The sequence below is a fragment of the Podarcis raffonei genome, chromosome 2, assembly GCF_027172205.1.
Source record: "Podarcis raffonei isolate rPodRaf1 chromosome 2, rPodRaf1.pri, whole genome shotgun sequence".
In the NCBI taxonomy this organism is placed as follows: Eukaryota; Metazoa; Chordata; class Lepidosauria; order Squamata; family Lacertidae; genus Podarcis; species Podarcis raffonei.
Genome location: NC_070603.1, coordinates 15,347,562 through 15,356,064, shown reverse-complemented (window position 1 = coordinate 15,356,064; position 8,503 = coordinate 15,347,562).

Genomic DNA, 8,503 nt, shown 5'->3' with positions numbered 1-8,503 from the left:
GCTCCGCGATCTTTTCTTTTCTGGTTAATTCTAGCTAACAGTACTCTTAATAACCATAAACTTAGGAGTGGCCGCAGGTGACATTGACACAGACTGCAAATGGACCAAGCTACCTGTCACTCTTTGGGAAATTGTCCTTCGGAAGATGGTGGACTCTCCTTCATTAGAGGTTATTAAACTGAGGTTGGATCGCCATCTGTCGGGGGATTCTTTAGCAGTGATTCCTACATTTCAGAAGGTTGGGCTAGATGACCCTTAGGGCCCCTTCCAACTCTTAACAGTTGTATGATCCTGTGAAAACAGTCAGACTTAATTCTGAGTAACCATGTATTGGATCACACTGCACATTATGCATACCATATTTTTCGCTCCATAAGAAGTACTTTTTTCCTCCTAAAAAGTAAGAGGAAAGTCTGTGCGTCTTATGAAGCGAATGTGTGGTCCCTGGAGCCGAATTGCCCAGGGGCAAAAAGCAGATCGTGCTTTTTTTTTTAGAAAGAGGGAAGGGGGTATTGAAACGAAGCCACTGAGCGGCAGATCAGCAAGCAATCAGGAGGGAGATAATGGACGCTAGCAATAAAGGAGGCTGCCTGGGAGGGGGGAGGTAAAAGCACATGGATCCTTAGGATTTTTGCATTGGGTCACACCAAATTCATCATCAGATCACATATCATGTCTGTGGTCACAGCATGAACCACAAAAATCATACATCTACTGTTTCGTTAAGAATATTTTTTTTCTTGTTTTCCTCTAAAAACTAGGTGTGTCTTATGGTCAGGTGCGTCTTATGGAGCGAAAAACACGGTAAATTGCTTTATGCAAGGGGGAACCGGGGGGGGGGGGGAGCCAGAGCGCCTTCACCTGAGACTTGGGGGAGCAGTTACTCCTAAACCAGGAAGTCAGCTTGTCATTCCTTATCCCTTACTGCCAAAAAAATATGTTTGGCCCATATTTCCACTCCATTTATGGTATTTGACTAATAACTGTTGGCAGTAGACAGATGTGAAGCATAAGAAGGAGGAATAAAAAGCTAAATCTTTTACCCGTGTTAAAGTGTCATCTTGGATTTCTGCTTGAGGGTTTCCAGTGGCAGTAACAAGCTTATCCAGCCTTAAGCCTGTGGAGTGTGTTTAACAGAAATTAAGATTCCCCTCCCCACCCTTCCATTAGTCTGGTAGCATACGTTTTGCTTCTTTTAAGCTTCTTTTATGGCAGAAGTGTGGGTTACCTGCTCATCCAATTTTCTGCGATTAGGAACCTCGCCACATTGCTAGCCCCCGTGAACGGAGCATGTTATGAGAGAGGATTGCCCCCCTTTATCCCTTAACAATATTATGGTGCCTCGTCCACCCTTAAGAATCAACCCAATGAAATTAGGGGGTCGGTTTCAATGGGAGATCGCCATCTGGGCCTCAGTTTTTGCATTCTAATCGGCTTTCCCCAAATGCCCTATAATTCTGTTTTCCTATACTTTTAACATGCAGTTGGAGACTGCAAGATGCTGATCAGGCTCAACAACAAGGCATTACTTTTAAAAGGCCAGGAGTTACTTGGGCATGGATGCGCACTACACATTCCACATGATTTTTGTTTCTAATTTTACTGCTGTGAAGTTAGGACGCTACGGAAGCACACCTTGCTAGACAGCGATGTGAGCAGGATTTCTAAGAGAGCATGCAGTGCCCTGTGAATCTCCTCCTTGATCCCCAGAATGACTAGAGGTGGATAGCTCATTGGCTAGAGTGTTGTGTTGACAATGCCAAGGTTGCAGGTTCGATCCCCGTAAGGGACAACATTCCGGCTTTGCAGGGGGGGTTGGACTAGATATCCTCAGTGTCCCTTCCAACTCTGTATTTGTATGAGAAGTAGAACAAATTACCGTATTTACTCGAATCTAATGCTCACCTCTTTTTTTGTCTAATTACGTTGCGGAAATTAAGATGCACATTAGATTTGATGGCATATTTACATTCACCAGCAAAAACTTTTGGGGGGTTTTCAAGGTTCTGAAAATCGAGTTGCGCATCAAATTCAATGGTGTGTTAGACTCGAGTAAATACAGTGGTACCTCGGGTTAAGTACATAATTCATTCCGGAGGTCTGTTCTTAACCTGAAACTGTTCTTAACCTGAAGCACCACTTTAGCTAATGGGGCCTCCCGCTGCCGCTGTGCTGCCGGAGCACGATTTCTGTTCTCATACTGAAGCAAAGTTCTGAACCCGAGGTACTATTTCTGGGTTAGTGGAGTCTGTAACCTGAAGCGTATGTAACCCGAGGTACCACTGTACAGTATACACCCTCCTGATGATGGCTGGGGAAAGGGAATCCTGTAAGGTGCCACAAAAGAAAAAGGGCGATTGTAGGGAGTGAAAGACAAGAGAAGATGAGCTTTTAAATAAGATACTATTTCTATCCTGCCCTTCCGTCAGGGAATGTGGGACAATATACATGTGTCCGTCCCCCCTTTATCACCACAATAACCCTGTGAAGTAGGTTAGATTGAATGTGGTTACCCGATGTGCTCTTTATTGCTGAGGATTGGGCCCTTGCGGGTTGAGGGGCTGTTCCTAGTCTGATCCTGTAATCGATATATATTGGTTCCATATTTGCTTTATTTGCACATACAGCTAAGTATCCCCCCCCCCAACCTGTGTTTGCGCATTAAGCAAGTAAGCCCAACCTTAGATTTGTAGATAGAGGTCACGTCCACACCATATATTTAAGGCACTCTTCTACCACTTCAGTTCCACAATGGAACTGTAGTCACAAAGAAGAGTTCAACTGAGCAACCTCTGGTATATTTTTTCTAGGTGCAAAGCCTGAATGTTGTCCACAGATGCCATGCAATCATGAACGTTGCAAATTACTTCCAGTATTTGTTAATTCTAGAGGGTGCTCTGTCCCACCCTTCTAATGCCTATATACTGCTCGCTTTTTTATACTTCACGTTTTTAAAAAGTTTCCAGAGTCTGCCAAATCCTGAACTCCCAAGCAGAAATTAATTATGCCCTGAAGAAGGGCAGGTATAGCAACAGTGGCTATTTAGGTAAAAACCTGGGTTGAAGGTGTTTATCTGGCACTGTGTACCCAACAAACCCCACAGAAGTGGTATCAAAATATCTTACCTTTTTTTACATGAAACCTTTGGCCTTGTGAGATGTTGTTTGACTCCAGTTCCCATCAGCCCCAACCAGCCTGGCCAATGATCAGGGAAGATGGCAGTTGCCCTCTGGCGACTTTTGGAGGGTTCTCCGACCCCAGCCAATAAGGCAGGTAGCAATGTTCATCTCCACAAGCAAAAACAAGGTATTTTGTGGAGCTTTAAAGACTTACATATATTATGGCAGCCTTGTATTGTAACATTCACCTGGTACCCCAGGATGGGGAAGCAGTGACTCTCCAGCTGTTGATGGTCTCCATCTCCCATCAGTTCCAACCAGCACAGTCAGGGGTCAGAGGAACTATGGTCCAACAACATTGGAGGGCTACAGGTTCCCAGGGTCATTAGGAGTTCTATGCAGCTACATGAGTGAGCCGGTAAAGGAGGGGTGGAGAGGCTTGTCCTTGTCCCTCTATGCCCACCATCAAAACCAAGATGGCTGGGGGGGGGGCAAGCTCTCTCCTTGAGACCCAGCATAAAAATCAACAGGTTCCTCATCCATCTCCTGACAGCCCCCATTACTCTTATTTACAAGGCTGTATTCTGGTGCTGTGGGTTAAACCACAAAGCCTAGGACTTGCCGATCAGAAGGTCAGCAGTTCGAATCCCCGTGACGGGGTGAGCTCCCATTGCTCAGTCCCTGCTCCTGCCAACCTAGCAGTTTGAAAGCACGTCAAAGTGCAAGTAGCTAAATAGGTACCGCTCCGGCAGGAAGGTAAATGGCGTTTCCGTGCGCTGCTCTGGTTCACCAGAAGCGGTTTAGTCATGCTGGCCACATGACCCGGAAGCTGTACACCGCTCCTTCGGCCAATAAAGCGAGATGAGTGCTTCAACCCCAGAGTCGGTCACGACTGGACCTAATGGTCAGGGGTCCCTTTACCCCTTTACCTTTATTCTGGCATCATTTGGGTGGGAACAACAACAACAACATATTTATACATACATACATACATACATACATACATACCCATCTCATCTGGCTGAGTTTCCCCAGCCACACTGGGCAGCTCCCAAAAGAATATTAAAAACATGATAAAACATCAACCATTAAAAACTTCCCTAAACAGGGCTGCCTTCAGATGTCTTCTAAAAGTCAGATATTTATTTATTTCCTTGACATCTGATGGGAGGGTGTTCCCCAGGGAGGGCGCCACTACCACGAAGGCCCTCTGCCTGGTTCCCCTGGTTCCCTCCTCATAGTGAGGGAGCCACCAGAAGGCCCTCGGAGCTGGACCTCAGTGTCCGGACTGAATGATGGGGGTGGAGACGCTCCTTCAGATATACAGGACTGAGGCCATTTAGGTCTTTAAATGTCAGCACCAACACTTTGAATTGTGCTCGGAAACGTACTGTGAGCCAGTGTAGGTCTTTCAGGACTGGTGTTATATGGTCTTGGCAGCCCAATGACCTACCAGAGCCAGGAAGATTATGCCATTCAAAGGGACTCAGTCTCAGACTGAACAAAATTATTTCAAGTGCTGCAAGGTAAACTCCCACTTAGAAGGATCAAAAGCTGGGAAAATTTGCTAGTCCATCCGCAACATGGATTCTCACCAGTTTGCCTCGTCGTCATCTGGGGCCAGCTGGGCTTCCAAGGTCTCTGATGAGTCAGATTCTCCGATGCGGCAATAAACAAGGCTTCTGAGTGCCATCTGCCTGGTGTCAGAGCTGCCGCCTCCTCCAAGCCTTGGGCAAGGTTTGCGTAGTTGACCAAGGTCTTCCAGGTATTGCTGGCTCTCCCACGCACCCATCAAAGCGATTGCAGATGCAGTGATAACTCTTTCCCTGGTAACAAGACTAATCTCCGATGCATCCCTTGATCAAGGCCACCAGATGTGCCTGTAAGTGCCTATCTCTCCATCTCAGTTCCACAGACATTGGATGTTACCTTCGTAAGTACATTTCCTGGACTCATGCTAATCTGGCATGTACAATATAATCACAATAATTGATTATTTCTACCCCACCCATCTGGGGTAGATTATTTCTACCTCACCCACACAACCTTTCACCTTGGATTAGGGGCAGCATAGCAGGGGATGGGTTGCATTTATTTGTTTGTTAAATTTCTTTGCCACCCTTCATCCGAGGATCACAGGGCGGTTTTCAATAGAAAAAGACAAAAATCATAGAACTGGAACGGACCCCAAGGGCCATCGAGTGCCACCCCCCGCAAAGCAGGAATCATTTGCCCACCACTATCCTGAGATAGTGGGACGTGGGTGGCGCTGTGGGTAAAACCTCAGTGCCTAGGACTTGCCGATCGTCAGGTCGGCGGTTCGAATCCCCGCGGCGGGGTGCGCTCCCGTCATTCGGTCCCACCGCCTGCCAACCTAGCAGTTCGAAAGCACCCCCGGGTGCAAGTAGATAAATAGGGACCGCTTACTAGCAGGAAGGTAAACGGTGTTCCGTGTGCTGCGCTGGCTCGCCAGATGCAGCTTGTCACGCTGGCCACATGACCCGGAAGTGTCTGCGGACAGCGCTGGCTCCCGGCCTATAGAGTGAGATGAGCGCACAACCCTAGAGTCTGGCAAGACTGGCCCGTATGGGCAGGGGTACCTTTACCTTTACCTTTATCCTGAGATTTAAGAGTCTCATGCTTTGCCGACTGAGCTATCCATTTTTGTGCATAGAAACAAACAAAAGTGATACCCCCCCATCCAGTTTAAAAGGCCGTAGATTGAACATTTAGCCAAAGGCCAGGGAGAAGAGCAATGTTTTTGCCCGGCACCTAAATATATATAATTATATAATCATAACAATTTATTATTTATACCCCGCCCATCTAGCTGGGTTTCCCCAGCCACTCTGGGCAGCTTCCAACAAAAAAATATTAAAAATACGATAAAACATCAGACATTAAAAACTTCCCTAAACAGGGCTGCTTTCAGATGTCTTCTAAAAATCAGATAGTTGTTTATTTCCTTGACATCTGATGGGAGGGCGTTCCAAAGGGCGGGCACCACTACCAAGAAGGCCCTCTGCCTGCTTCCCTGTAACCTCACTTCTCGCAGTGAGGGAACTGCCAGAAGACCCTCGGAGCTGGATCTCAGTGTCCGGGCTGAACGATGGGGGTGGAGGCGCTCCTTCAGGTATACTGGGCCGAGGCCTTTTATTTATTTTTTTAAAATAAATGTTTATTAGAGTTTTACAAATCAAAAAATTCATCATTTCAGATAGATCGTTGCATTAAATAATGCTCACATAAAAAACAGAAATATGTAACAAAAAAAAACAGAAAAAAAGAAAAAAGAAAATTCCACTTTTTTAAATTTACAAAATTCCATACCCCTCTGTCCTGACCTCCTCACATCTCCCTTTTTTGTGTTCCTCTTTATTCCAATCAAATTCAGCAAATTCAAACCCTTATTTAAACCATGCTTAAGTTATATTCTTCTAATTATTATGTCCCAATTTTTCATTGTTTTAACCCATTCCTCATCTTATACACTATGACATAATATTGTTCTGTTCATACCCCCTTCTCCTTTTTAACATTCTTCTTTTCATTCACATTTAACCAAATCCCACAAGCCCTGTTCCCTTCACTTCCCACATCATATTAACACTCAGACATTTTGCAGTGTTTTTGTAAATAGTCCTTAAACTTTTTCCAGTCCTGTTCCATCAGTTCTTCTCCCTGGTCACGGATTCTGCCAGTCATTTCAGCCATCTCCATGTAGTCGATCACTTGCATCTGCCATTCTTCCACGGTGGGTAGATCTTGTGTCTTCCAGTACTTGGCGAGAAGTATTCTTGCTGCTGTTGTTGCATACATAAAAAATATTCTGTCTTTCTTTGGCACCCGTTGGCCAACTATGCCCAAAAGGAAGGCCTCTGGTTTCTTGGGAAAGGTAAATTTAAATACCTTCTTCAGTTCATTATATATCATTTCCCAGTAAGCCTTGACCCTTGGGCATGTCCACCAAAGGTGAAAGAATGTTCCCTCAGCTTCTTTACATTTCCAGCACTTGTTGTCAGGCAGGTGATAAATTTTTGCAAGCTTAACTGGGGTCATGTACCACCTGTAAATCATTTTCATAATATTCTCCTTTAAGGCAATGCATGCCGTAAACTTCATACCGGTGGTCCACAACTGCTCCCAGTCAGCAAACATAATGTTATAACCTATGTCCTGCGCCCATTTAATCATAGCTGATTTGACCGTTTCATCCTGTGTATTCCATTTTAACAGCAAGTTATACATCTTTGACAAAATCTTAGTTTTTGGCTCTAACAGTTCTGTTTCCAATTTTGATTTCTCCACCTGAAAGCCAATTTTTTTGTCCAAATTGTAGGCCTCTCTTATTTGATAATAATGAAGCCAATCTCGCACTTTGTATTTTAATTTCTCAAAACTCTGCAGTTTCAGTCTGTCACCTTCTTGCTCCAAAATTTCCCAATATTTTGGCCATTTGGCCTCCATATTGAGCTTTTTCTGAGACTTAGCTTCCATAGGTGACAACCACCTCGGGGTTTTGCTTTCCAGCAAATCTTTATATCTTGTCCAGACATTAAACAGAGCTTTCCTGACAATATGGTTTTTAAATGCCTTATGTGCTTTAACCTTGTCGTACCACAAATATGCATGCCACCCAAAAACATTATTGAAACCTTCTAAATCCAAAATATCTGTGTCCTCAAGAAGCAGCCAGTCTTTTAACCAGCAAAATGCTGCTGATTCATAGTACAGTTTGAGGTCTGGCAGGGCAAATCCACCTCTTTCTTTTACGTCAGTTAAAATTTTAAACTTTATTCTAGGTTTCTTGCCCTGCCAGACAAATCTAGAGATATCTCTCTGCCACTTCTTGAAACAATCCATCTTGTCCAAAATTTGCAAAGATTGGAACAAAAATAACATTTTTGGCAAAACATTCATCTTTACAGCTGCAATTCGACCCAACAAGGAAAGCTTCAAATTAGACCAAATTTCTAAATCTTTTTTTACTTCTGACCAACATTTCTCATAATTATCTTTAAATAAATTCAAATTTTTCGCCGAGGCCTTTTAGGGCTTTGTTGATTTGTGTTGCAATCCAACAGATGCATCTTATTCCTTTATAGCTGAAAAAACGTTGCTTGGGGTTCGTGATTCTAGCTCAGGAGGCTTTCGCTACTCAGGAAGCTGATGGATGTCTACCCTAGACCCCCTTTGAGCACGTGTGCCAGCTGTTTGAACAACTGCAGGAGTCATTTTCATTCATTTAGATCAGGGTTTCCCCGTGTACTGAAGGACATAACCGCATGCCCCAAGAGGCGCTGAAGTTTGCCTTGAAAAAGCAGGCGACCCGGCTGAAGGCACCTGCCACATCTGTCCCTCGTGGAGGGAGGGGGCTGCTTGCC